The 14,305-nt window shown below is 34.7% G+C and overlaps 1 pseudogene; it reads right to left on the reverse strand.

Annotated features, from left to right (window-relative positions):
* Positions 1–11,575: 11,575 nt before the first annotated feature.
* Positions 11,576–13,688, reverse strand: LOC145100484 (putative mitochondrial protein ymf1; annotated as a pseudogene).
* Positions 13,689–14,305: the final 617 nt, after the last annotated feature.

Raw genomic sequence — 14,305 nt, forward strand, 5'->3', positions numbered from 1 at the left:
TAGGGTTTACGGTCCAAGGTGTTCTTGGACCGTAAACACCTTTTATCTTGGTGTTCTTGGATGATTTCTTGAGGTATAGAAGTGTAACAAAGCTTGTAAGACTCTAGGATAGAAGCACTTACAAGGTAGAAGCTCGAAAAGGTCCAAAAGGCCAAGAACACAAGTGTGTGTTCTTGGTGTAAATTGAAGATTGACCCTTTTTGGAATGATTTCACGGTTAGAAGTGTGTTAAAACACTAGATTAAGTCATATAACAACTTAAGAAGGCTAGAAACATTTACTATGTTGAAGATCTTGAAAAACTTTTGGATGATACTTGAGACAGAAATGAGTTTGGATCTTGAGATTTGGAAAAAGTGCAAATAATGACTAATTCTCATATATATACTCCCAAATTTCGGGTTTTTGGCTGAGAATATTTTATTTTGGTAGTAAACTCTAATTTCTTGGAGTTTAGGAATAACAGTGTTGCACAATAACCCTAGTGCATCCTCTCTCCTGATATCTCTTAAAGTGTAAATTCTAAATTACTCAAACTTGTTCCAAAAAGTCTGAAAATTAACAGCAACTGTTCTGACTTCTATTGAATTGAAGGGTTGTACATAATAGAAATTTCGGGTTGTCACATCATTCCCTCGTTAGAAGGAATTTCGTCCCGAAGGTAGAATTTAGGTAAGGAAGTAGGCATGAATAAACGAGCCAAGAAGTGGGGATACTTCCTAATTGATTGATTCTCGCGCTCCCAAGTGAATTCGGGTCCTTGGTTGGCATCCCAACGGACCTTCACTAAAGGTAAACGACTATGAATCGTTCACATGAACTCTCGTTCCATGGTCACTACGGTTCTTCCACGCAGGTGAGGCTCTTGTGGGACTCGATCTCTTCGAGTGGGATTTCAAGAGTTCGATACGTGAAGGGTAGAATGTTCGTTACTGGTTTCGCGATGTAGGTTGGGTTTATGAGTTACAGGGCCGATTCGAGTAAGATTCTCGGAGGTGCTAACTCTCTTGTACTTAGCTCTCCACGCTTTCTGAAGCGTATCAAGCCTTCCCGGTGTGAGGCTTCCAAAAGGATTTTGTCTCACTTGGGATTCCAAAGTTTCTCCCTCTTGCTTCTCTTCTCAGTCAAGGGTCACTCCCTTCTGAGTCAAAGTCATAAGGGTTTCTGTAATTTGCGAGGAGTTCTAAATGAACTACGATAGTAGGTCCGCAAGACCTAGAATTTGGCGAATTTATGTCGACGTCTTCAGTGCCGACAAATTCTCAACGGTTTTGATAAATTGAAAGATTACTCAAGGATTTCCACATCACTAATAGTGTGTCTTAGGAATTTGACTCTTCAATTCCAAAACTCGTGTTTAAAGAACTTCGTGCAAAGCTTCTCTGATCGCCTTGTTTCCATGGCTTGTTGTAGATGCTCTTTATGATTTCCTTCTTACTACGGGAGTAGATAAGTAAGTCATTTACAAAGAGAATGATGAACTGATCCAAGTAAGAATTGTGTACCCTATTCATTAAGCTCATGAATACTACGGGCGTATTGGTCCTATCCGAGCGGTATCACTACGGACTCAAAGTGTCTGCATCGAGTTCGGAAGGTAGTCTTCGGGACATCCTTTGCTAACACTCGAAACTAGTGATATTCGGATCTCAGGTTCATTTCTAAAAGGCAATTCGTTCCTCGCGTTTGCTTAGCCCACACATTCTTGCGAGGCAGAGATAATGATTTCCCATTGAAATCTTGACGAGTCCCCGATACTCGAGGTACATAAGATACAATCCGTCTAGATCTGGAAGAATAAGACCGGAGCTCTCCAGGGTGAGAAGCCTGGCCTTCCAATTCTATTGCTAAGTAGTTCGCTAAGTTGTCCGGACTGTTCTTGTCTCTTTGTGGGTGTTTAAACTATAGGGCAATCTGGTTACAGGAGTCGTATTGAGTTCTAAGTTTGTTCGCATGACGATGCGATCACTCGTAGTCTTGGGCAATCTCCGTCTTGAAGTTCATATTAGAAGCCATACATGGTTCATCAATCGCAGTCTCGTGTATAAGAGTTGTATATAATTAAGATTGAAAAGGTAGTCGAATAACTGATTCCTCTTCAAGCTCACATCCCAACGAGGAAAAGAAGTTAAAGTGGAATCATTAATTCTAAACTTGTAGAACCTTGATTATATATCATCCGTATGTATATATTCTTCAACGATAGATCAACCGTATGGATGTTTGGATTGAACTTGACGTACTGTATGAGTGGTACTTCGGGGAGGTTTCTTGAGGTTTCTTCGGAAGGGATAAGAAACATGAGGTACTCTAAGCAGAAGTACTTCCGAGTTCTGAAATGACGGCTTCGTTAAAAAGACGTTTACGGAGAAAGAGATGTACTTATGAAGCTGGTATCGTGCAGATCAAATTGAATCTAGTTGTATGATAATGTCGGAATCATAAGGGAATTTAAGACATTAGATTTGAACATAAGGCGTTACAGACAAAATACAACAGTGCAATCGTTAACGGAGTTATAGTACTTCTAGATTTACTACAAGACTATTGCTACGAACAAGGTATACTACAAAAGACAAGTATACGCAGCACGATCATCCCTTTACGGACGGGACCTCACAAAAGATAAGACTCTAGTTGCACTAGTTTTAAACTGTTTATAATTCTGTTACAACAAAACGCCTTAATTACATTAACGTGGGGCCAGAGTAGTCTCTCCTGCAGTAGTGATCTTAGTATTATCCCGTCTGTGCCAGAGTTCTTCGTTATTGGACAATCCTTCATGAGGTGCCCAACTTCACCGCATTGGTGACATATTTGGATAGCACTAACATTGATGGTGGAAGTGATGTGTTGGATCGTAGTTACGTGGACACGGGTGCTTTCGTTTTTCTTCCTTTTTGGGAAATCCCTTTTATAGTGTCCAGTCTCACCACAATTATAGCAACCCTGGCTGGCTCTGGTGGTGCGGGTGGTTCTACAGGAACGGGCAACATGGCCCAGACTGTTGTAATTGGTACATTGCAATACCCGACAGTCTCCTTTATGATGATAATTACACTTGTTACACTTCGGGAGTGTTCCCTTATATTGCTTGCGTTCCTTTGGGCTTGACGCTTCCATTTCTTGAACTCTGAGTTGTGACTTCGTGAGCCTGTGAATTTTATCGTTTGTTGGCTTCTTGGATTGATACTACAATTGGGATTTTCAACCCTTTCGTTAGCATTGCTTGCGTTGATAGCGTTACGGTTTGCAAGGAAAACTGTCATGGCAGCTGTAACTGCGGCTTGGAAAGTAGCGGTGTCCATAGGAAAGGCAGAGGTCTCGTTGTTCGACTGACTGTTTCCGGACGACGACATAATTCTGTAACACGAAAGATAAGGATTTAGTGAGCAATTTTGGGTTGACCCTAGATGTACTTCGATCGCTCAAGTAAAGAGTAAGAGTATGTTCTCGAAAGTTTGACCTACATCCCTATGATGCAATCCTAGTAAAGAGAGGAAATATGTTCGTAGAATGGTCTCAAGACGTTTTGTTGTTCAAGCCAAGGCATCATTGGTTGGTGAATAACATGATCCAACCTTTGAAAGAGGCTTGAAAATGATTATGGAGTTAAATTACTATAGTCAAAAGACTTGACCAAAGCAAGTTTCAGATAGACTCCAATGAAGGTATGATGAAAGTTTTTGAACAGAGAGTGACACGAAAGTTAGCCGTCTATCAATATCATCGATGTTTAAGATGTGATAAGATTGGGAAAAATTGACCTTGTAGTAGGTCTTACATCACATCTGGAGTAGAAAAGTTTTGGCCGTGTCAGGCCTAACTAAAAGTACTTACAGTACCAGAAAGTTACATAGAAAATGTCATATAGGACATAAACAGGAACACGGTTCTTTAAAACAAGAAGGAAAGTAAAGCATCTCCTACTAGTGACGATCATCCCTCTGGTGAACTCTCAGCTCAGCCATTTGACATTCCATATCATGTAGGTGTCTTTCATACACCCTCTGGCGTACTCGGAGTTCTATCACTTTGGCTCGTGGTTCAGCGAGTGCTTGAAGCAGGGCTTCATGGTCTCTTTCAGATCTCTCACGAGCATCCTCCAGGCGAACGGTGCGAAGGGTATGAATTCTCGCATTGGTGACAACTTTTGTGATCTGATGTAGCGCTGTCCTGCCTTGAATCTCATTTCGAGCCAGTCTGCGGACCAGGATTGTCAAGATTCTGTCTGCTGAGCCCCCATTGCTCAGGTCGTAAAAGCTTCGGTCTCCATTAAATGGTATGGGCTGATCTTGTCCTTGGCTCCATGTTTCCAAGAATTCTACCCACGGAGGCGTCGGGCCATGAAAAGTCGGACGAGGGTTAGGATTTGGAAAGGGAGCTGCCTCGGGTAGGTTCTCAACCTCGGGTTTGGAGTTAGCACCATCCGAAAGGTATTCATCATGGTGATCATTCAAAGATATTGGATGATCATTCTCTGGTTCTTCTCCAAACCATCCAGCAATGACTTCGTTCGGAAGGTACGTGTTGTCGTGGGGATGGAGTCCAGCCATGTTATCTACGCGAGAATTGGGGTAAGAACATAATTATTAGACGAACTATCTAGATAATTATTAGAAAATCTTCATTAGTTACATCACTATTTGTGAAGTGCATACTAGTTATATGTAATCGAAACAGGATAGGCCTTCGAATAAGTGACCTTAACTCCAAATTCACAAAGAATAGGGGAAAAGCAAAATTTTCACAGATTCTAAGTCTATAACATCCTAGTTACATATAGCCTTAGTGTATCCACTTAGCAACTATCGGCTTAGTAATGAAGATCCTTTTTAGTTCTCAAGTATAAAGTACTTATAGTAACACCAAATACCCCTATGGTATTTCATTGTGGTAGTGTTGGTAAGTTTTCAGACTTGTTGTCGTATCACAACCATTCTTGGGCATATGCTAATCACTCATCGGACCAGCATAGTTGATCAGGCTATGCCACTCCCAAGACTGACCATACATCCCCGAGCTTACCTGTGATATTCAACAATCGTAATACTTTTGTTCTTGTCATTGTGACACGGATTTTAGTATGAATGCAGGCACGTATACTTAATCAATTATTTTATTATTTAAAGTATAAACTCTTGGTCAGAGTATTTTTAATCCCATTGTATTTATAGTTAGTACATCTTTTGTGGTTTGATATACTTAATTAACTATAAACAATGCTCTGATACCAATCTATCACACCCCAAAACCGAGAACGGCGGAAACGTTCTGGGGCAGAGGACGTCATGTAATGTATCACAACAATGTAAAGTAGTAAACAAGCAACAACATCATCCATTGCATTAATAGTATAATTTTAATTACAAGTGTTCTTTCATAGTATAAGACAACATCTTGAATAATCAAAGTAACAGAGGAGTCCTGACTGCTCCGTCTTCACAAAACCTGGTCGTCATACCTGTCTATTTGTGACCTAAGAATACAAGTTATTTTGAAAGCGAGTATCAGCCAAAAAGCTGGTGAATTCATAAGTATTAATGTTTTCATAAGTATTAATGTTTCTTTGATTTGTAAAAACTTGTAATGAAAGACTTGAAATTGTTTCGCAAGAAAGTTCGTATAAGTATGAAAATGTTTGTAAGTAGTTGCAAGCGTTTGAAAAACCCTAGAAATCCCTATGATTTCCTATTAGTATAGATGAAATCTTCTACCAATACCTAACTGTTTTGAAAGTAGCCTTCTACCAAGACCCGACTGTTTTGAAAGTAGCCTTCTACCAAGACCCGACTGTTTTGAAAGTTGCCTTCTACCAAGACCCAACTGTTTTGAAAGTAGAAGGACTGTTTTGAAAGTAGCCTTCTACCAAGACCCGACTATTTTGAAAGTAGTCTTCTACCAAGACCTGACTGTACGACTACTATAAGAAATTGTATCCTTTGATACTAGGACACACAAATATAATTCACCTCATCGGTTATGTGAATGACTCACAAGATAAAGGTATTAATATAAATAACTTAAGTATTATCCTTTTGTATTAGGATAACTAACAGTGTTAACTTAATACATTCGTAGATATACATTTACCTCTGTAGCTAACAGTTGGGTGTAGGAATAGTTAGTCCCTTAAAGTATACCTATAATGGTATCAACCGAAGACATCCGTAGATGTGCATTTACCTCTGTTGCTAACAGGGGTTCTAGGAATTGTTTGTCCCACAAAGTATCCTGTGGAACGACGATATAAAGTCCAATCTATCTTGTCGATTATGTGATTGTATCACAAAATAAAGATAAGAATGAGAATTATATAACAGTATCTACACATATAATATGTAATAGTAACACATCATTTAATATCTATGTAACAGTATCCATGTAAAAGTATCCATTTAAAAGTATCCATGTAAACGTACTCATGTAAGCGTATCTATGTAAAAGTATTCATGTAAACCTACTCATGTAAGTGTACTCATGTAAAGACTCATGAATGAACTTACCCTTGTATGATTCCTTGTACTTGGAATGGTAAGTAGTATCTCCTAACTATACCTATAATAGTTACTAATGGTGTGCATCTATAAGCGAAAGTATGCCTTTGCTACCCAAAGGTACTAAACTGACTGGAGGAACTTTTATGTCTATATATGTATATATGATATAAAAGCATATAAGAAGTTTTGTAAACCCTTTGAAAGTTTAATACTACTAAACGATGACTTGGTATCAGTTTATAAAATGATTTGAAAGTATTTTGTTTGATAAGACAGTTTTAGCATAAGGAAACCTTTATTAAAACACATTGTAACAGAGTTTGAAAGGAAACATACAGAATGTAAGACAGTTTGATAAAGAGTTTTGTAAACAGTCTGAACAGCAAGAAAACTATTGGTTTGGTAGTTATTAATCATGTGTGATTGATATAATAACTATAAGTACTCAACTTCTATCCCCCCCCCCCCATAAAAGCATTTAAAATCATTTAAACCATTGATTAAGGGGTATGAACTCACCTGTAGTTGGTGGTTTGGATGTATTGATTGTTGTAGGATGTTAAGTGCCAAGTGAAGACTTGTACACACTCAAGGATCCTAGTTAACATATAGTAGTACATATATGTATTCAATTAGTCTTTAAACAACTAATTAACAAAGTTACAACATCCTAGGACATGATAAACAATTTATATAAGTGTTATAAGTGCTAAGGAGTGCATCTAAGTGTTGTAGGACAAGGCTATTGGGTTTTAGGGTTCATAAGAACCCCTTTCATGAGTTTACTCACTAAAGAGCATAACCCTTTGAGTTTACGGTCGTAAACCCTTGAGTTTACGGCCGTAAGCTCATAACCTTTTGACCATTTGTTGATTTGAAGTCTTCTAAGTCATTCCAAGCATTCCTACTTCATGTTTAAGCCTTAGGAAATGTTTGTTTGCATCAATACACTCCTAAATGGAGTTTACGGACCATGGACCATTTCTCCATGTGTTTGTTGCCCTAAACTCCTATGGAACATGGTATTTTGATGTTTTCAAGTCATAAACACTTCAAGGTAAAACTCTAGGCTTTATTCTAGGCATAAGGAAAGAATATGCGTCATCATAACTCATTTTGGGGAGTTTACGGTTTTGGGAGATCCCCAAACCATAAACACATATAAATGAGATATTTTTGGTGGTTTTGTGTCCTAAACACATCAAGGAAGGGGTCTAAGCTAGCTACCAAGGTTTCGGATAAGTTAGGGCACACATTGGCACCCTAAATAGGGTTTACGGTCCAAGGTGTTCTTGGACCGTAAACACCTTTTATCTTGGTGTTCTTGGATGATTTCTTGAGGTATAGAAGTGTAACAAAGCTTGTAAGACTCTAGGATAGAAGCACTTACAAGGTAGAAGCTCGAAAAGGTCCAAAAGGCCAAGAACACAAGTGTGTGTTCTTGGTGTAAATTGAAGATTGACCCTTTTTGGAATGATTTCATGGTTAGAAGTGTGTTAAAACACTAGCTTAAGTTATATAACAACTTAAGAAGGCTAGAAACACTTACTAGATTGAAGATCTTGAAAAAAATTTGGATGATACTTGAGAGAGAAATGGGTTTGGATCTTGAGATTTGGAAAAAGTGCAAATAATGACTAATTCTCATATATGTATATATACTCCCAAATTTAGGGTTTTTGGCTGAAAATATTTTATTCTGGTAGTAAACACTATATTCTTGGAGTTTAGGAATAACAGTGTTGCACAATAACCCTAGTGCATCCTCTCTCCTGATATATATTAAAGTGTAAATTCTAAATTACTCAAAGTTGTTCCAAAAAGTCTGAAAATTAACAGCAACTGTTCTGACTTCTATTGAATTGAAGGGTTGTACATAATAGAAATTTCGGGTTGTCACACAGTCCACAATGATATCTCGAAAGAAACAAATGAATATTTGATTAATTATATAAGGGTCAATTTTTGATAAGATCAGAGTTCGAAAATTGATGTGGAAAGCACACTTTGATGGTTTTCAAAGTCCATCTGAGCGATAGTAGTTAATGAATTGTGCAAGCATGACACTGTTTGAAATAGGTGTCGAATATCATAACTAATTAGTGTAACTTTGGGAATAATAACAAAGTTCTTTTTAGGTTGTCCTCAAGAGCAAGAATAGCTAGAAATAGTTTTAGGAGATTGATATAGTATTTTATTAATTTATTATATAATTAATAAATTAATTAGAAACTCGCTAAAATTAATTAGAATTAATTTGGAATTAAATTGTGATTAATATAAAGTACATGGGTTTAATATTAATTTTTCAATAGTTGAACAAAGGGAACATTCTAGAAGCCCATAGGTGGTGGACGGTTTTAGATCCTCCCTTAAGGGGTCCATAATTTATCCAAGTAACAAATAACGCACTGATTTGAATCATGATTAAATCTGATTATTTGATTGATTCAAATCACATCTACCTTGTTACCACTAAAACTATATAAAGGGGTCATGGGTAGCTGATATTTCCGTCCCTCTCCTTCCTCCTGAAAGTTTAAGAATTTTGTTTCTTCTCACCCTTCTCTTTCTCTCTCTCTCTCTCATCTCTCTCTTAGTTTCTAGGGTTCTTGGTTTTAGGTGTGAAACATTAGAGGTACTCTACTTTGGGCACCAATCTTCAAAGAAGCAACAAAGAGCATCAAGAGTTCAAGTATACAAGGCAATCGAATTATCTAAAGGTTAATATATGAATCCCTATTCCTTTAGCTTCTTATGTTAGCTTTAAAAGTATGTTGCTATAATAGTAAAACTTAGATCCTAGGGTGCATGCACTTAAGATAATTTTTGAATGCTTCTGTTGCGATGATATTATGTATAGTTGCTTAGAAACCCCAACAGCTTTTACTCAAAATGGGAAAGAAGATGGTACACTTAAATTATATTATTTAAGTTATTATTGCTTGCCAAAAATCCTACTTCTACAATTGGTAGGTCACTACGTTTTTCAAATAAGTTGTATTTTCTATGGTTCTTCCATGTTACAACTTTGTACCAATTCGGTCAATTTGAAATCGATCGATTAAACATTCCATTAGGGAGCCTTGTCTTGACTTTTCTGTGTGGTGTTCATTCTCGTTAGGCTCTTGGAATCACATCTAGAAGTGATGGGAAAAACTCACAAAATCCAACCACTTCACCTACTTCACTACCTCCAACCCTTTCTCATACCTTTATTGAAAAATGGTTTCATGTTCATTCATCGATTGGTTAATCCTTTTTGTTCATATCTCTTTCAACAATTTCGGTCTTGATTAGTTCACAAGATTTAATGGCTAATTCTCCTAGAGACCTGAGATTTGTTTTTGTTTCCAAGAATTTTATGTCGGATATGTAAGCCATGTATTTGGGAGGAACTTAAAAGAAGGGATTTCAATTTTTTTTCACCCCATTTTGTGGTCTTCCAGCTATTTAAATAAATAAGAATATATATATATATATATATATATATATATATATATATATATATATATATATATATATATATATCATACATACTTATAAAGCTAGCAATTTTTCTTGAATCTCATGCATTTGAAACCCCCATTCATTTTTCCTTCCACCACATTCATTGGAAACTCCCATGACTTTTCAATTTTTTCTAATAATGATTATAAATTGGTTAATAGGGTTAAATAAATATAAGACCTAAAGTTTAATCATATATATATATATATATATATATATATATATATATATATATATATATATATATATATATATTAAATTTCAATATTAAAACAATATATTTTCTTCTACTTATAAAGTTATGTTTTTAACTTTTAACATATTATATTTCATTTATTAGGTCTAATATGTTGTTATATGTAAACCATTATCATTTTAAAGCTACAACTTTAAATATTTAAATTATTAATTTAAATATAACCTTACAGGATCAACTTAAATAAAAAATTTAGTTCAACTTAAATAATCTATAAAATATTTTGTAGAAAGTTAAAAGTGGTAAATTTTAGTGTATTTCTAATAATGATTATAAGTTGGTTAATAAGGTTAAATAAGTATCAAACCAAAAGTGTAATCATAAATAAACTAAATTTCAATATTAAAATAATATTTTTACTTCTACTTATAAAGTTATGTCTTTAACTTTTAACATATTATACTTAATTTATTAGATTTAATATGTTGTTGTATGCAAACCATTATCTGTTTAAAGCTACAACTTTTGAACAGTTTGGAAAAAATACTTAATTTGTTAATTTAAATATAACATTACAGGGTTAACTTCAATATAAATTTCAGTTTCATTTAAAAAAAAACCAAAGAATATTTTGTTAATAGTTAAAAGTGATAAATTATAGTGATAAATGCAAAAACTAAATTGTAATATAAATTTAACTAAAATATTTTCTAAATATATTTTTATAATCGTTAAAAGTTTTTAAATAAGTAACTTAAAATAACTTACAATAACAATAGTTAAAAATAACTCTATATAATGATTATATTGTTATCTTTAAAATAAAAAAAATTGTTTGATGTTTTAAATAATTACAATGATAGAAATTGAAATGTTAAGCAAATAAATTTTAAAAAATTAATTAAGAATAACAACAACTATAAATAACATTAAACCATATATTATATTTAATTTTATTCATGAGTAACCCGTAGGTAGAGGTAATTCAAAAGATTGAGATTATGCAGTTTTAATAGATGTATATATTATCAAATAATTCAAAATAATCAATATATTATATCAAATTAGTATACAAATTATTATATCAAATTCAACAACAACAATATTGTTGTATTAAAAAAAAACATATATTTGTAAAGATTTCAGCTATATAGATGTTTCTGCGCAACGCGCGGGCATTCGCCTAGTGTATATATATATATATATATATATATATATATATATATATATATATATATATATATATATATATATATATATATATATGTCCAATCCCCAGTGGTAATGGGACCAACCAAGATGTATGTCATCTAACCGAACCTCAAAGTCTTTTTACCCGATCTATGTGACTCTCTGGCCGCAATTATAGTTACTTAGGTGGTATCCCGAGATTGAAGAGATCGAATTACTCCAGGGAACACATATAACATATGTAGCAACCGGCTATTTTCGGGTCAATAAAAGTCAAACAAGTCAACCCAAAGTAAAACGAGTCAAACATAAGTAAAATATTTAAATAGTTAAAAATTAAATCATGAAGATTTACTTACTTTTGAGGTTTTCGGTTTTGGGAATCAAAACCACATGCTAACCGAAACCTTACCTTGGCCGAGAAAACCTTAGGCCGAAATCCCACTTAGACCGAAGACCCTAGTTCTCGGTTGAGGTTTTGTACCGAAATCAAGGTGATTTCGGTGAGGATAAGCCGAAATCACCAAAAATTATCCGATGGCACTTTCTCCTAGGTGATAAATTACACATTTCAATGCAAACATCACATCATCCTTACCCCCCCCCCCCCCTCTTATAGGTATTAGACCGAGATCACTTTCCCATTTCTCATTTTACGTCTCAAACTCCCCTCACTTTTCTCTCAAAATTCATAAGAACTTCTTTTAATCTCCAAACTTTCCTAAGAACATCAACAAGATATTCCTAGGAACTTCATCACCTTACCCAGAAGGCTATTTTATATAGCTTGATTATTAAGAAACATTGATACGACTATATTCACGTGTTCTAACTTGAAGAACATTGCCACTAACCTCATTATCCAGCCAAGAACACACACAATGTGAGTTCATGCCCTTACATTTTCCATGATTTTTCTATTTTTTTGGGGGGGTGGGGAATACAAGTAAAACACGAGAAAAACATGTGTTAAAAACACAATATGTATCACATATTTTTACTACTGTCTGTGCAAGAATACTAAAATACATGAAATAGATTTATTTCCAAACTTGTGAACATATACATGCTAGGTTTTACAAAAATTACAAAGTTATGAAGTTTTCGTACAAACACACTACGCTTTCCTTACGAATTATATATATATATATATATATATATATATATATATATATATATATATATACACGAAACATACAATTGGATTTTAATAAATAAACTGTATTTTGCATGGTTATAATAACTCACAATTGGGTATTAACAATTCGTTTGGTTTACAAATACATAGATGTCTTCAAATGGTTTTACTTATATAAAACTACATTACACCATTTTCATGTACAACACAGTTTACTTTCTGGAAACATGCATTCAATTCGTTTTATAAAGATATAAAACTACATTACACTACTTCAGAGTACAACAATACTATTACATTTCCAGTCTTTGGGTATTTAAGACTACATTAAATTTAAAAGAAAATATTGAATTTTCTGAAAGAACACACTATCATTTCAAGGAACAAAAACATGTATTTCTCATACAAAATGCTTATGAACTCACTAACTTAAATGTTGACACTTTTCCAAAACCAGTTGTATTCTCAAGGAATCAGTAGACAGGTACCCACAGAGCTTTTGCGAAGACGAAGCTTAGCATTGTTACGTCTTATATTTTTGCCATATGTTTTTGGAGTCAAAAAAACAATGATTTGAACTCAACGTATATATTAAATTATCAATACAATGTTTGTAATGCTTTGATGTCTATTATTCAATTGTTATGATACTGTACATGACGTTATCCGTCCCCAGACATTTCCGTTGTTTTATCGGTTCAGGGGTGTGACAACATAGATATGAATTGGTTAAATAGAAATTTGAAACAGATGTTTCCAATTTCCTCAAAATGAGAAGCTTTTTCTACATCCATATGATTTACTAAAGTAGATCAATATTTCCCATAAAATAAAAGAAGATCTTGGTCCATGGAATCCCAACAAGGTAACTACGTATGAACTCCAACATGTTTGATGCTTCTTCGTCCAAATGCGATATACAAGTGGAACGTGTGCTATACATAAGTTATGCGAAAAACCACTTCTTTTTTCTGGTTCTGAAATAACTTGGGCGAATTTGGGTTCTACCGGGAAAGCATGTATTTTTTTATTTTCACCATTGGTTACTGGTTGATCCACTAGAATGGAATGAGATAAGAATATATGGATATCTTTGCTCTCCACTTACTCGTAACATGATTTGCCTTTATAGAAGACTTATTCTGGATGGCATCATTGACGATTCAGAGCTAGAAATATGGATAAGGGGGCGGGCCCACTTCATCCACCCTTGGGATCGATGAACAAATCCTACGTTCAGGATTGAGTGTGATGGTCCATCGGAACCAAAATTAGAATGTATGATTTCACTACCCGACAAACTTACCCAATCCGCAAGGGAGGCGCTTGCCACCAGAGTGATGAGGGCTCGACAAGCAAAACCAATCACGAAGGCCAGAGCGGTAGGGAAGTCCATTTTTACATAAATAGAATAGTGGGACTTCACCCAGAGTAAGACAACCACTCGAGAGACAAAATAAAAAAATTAAAAAAAGAAAACGGTCGCCCTAATTTGGAGGCAAAGAATATATAAATACATAATAAAACTTATGTGAAAGATAACCATAAACGCATGGCACCGTACAAGGAAACCCAGTGAATTCGAACTGGACATTATACGGAAATTGGATTTATTTTCCGTGTAGTTTGTAATTGGATGTAACTATTCAAATTTTTTCGAGAAGAAATCATTCTCTTACTAGATATCATCTTGTTCATTAATCTTCGAAGATTAAAGGTTGAATTATTGTAAGTTTTTGGTTCCAAATATTTCCTTAAAGTATACGACAA

This window comes from Lactuca serriola, chromosome 4 (genome assembly GCF_051521515.1).
Source record: "Lactuca serriola cultivar US96UC23 chromosome 4, Lser_US96UC23_V15, whole genome shotgun sequence".
Taxonomy (NCBI): Eukaryota; Viridiplantae; Streptophyta; class Magnoliopsida; order Asterales; family Asteraceae; genus Lactuca; species Lactuca serriola.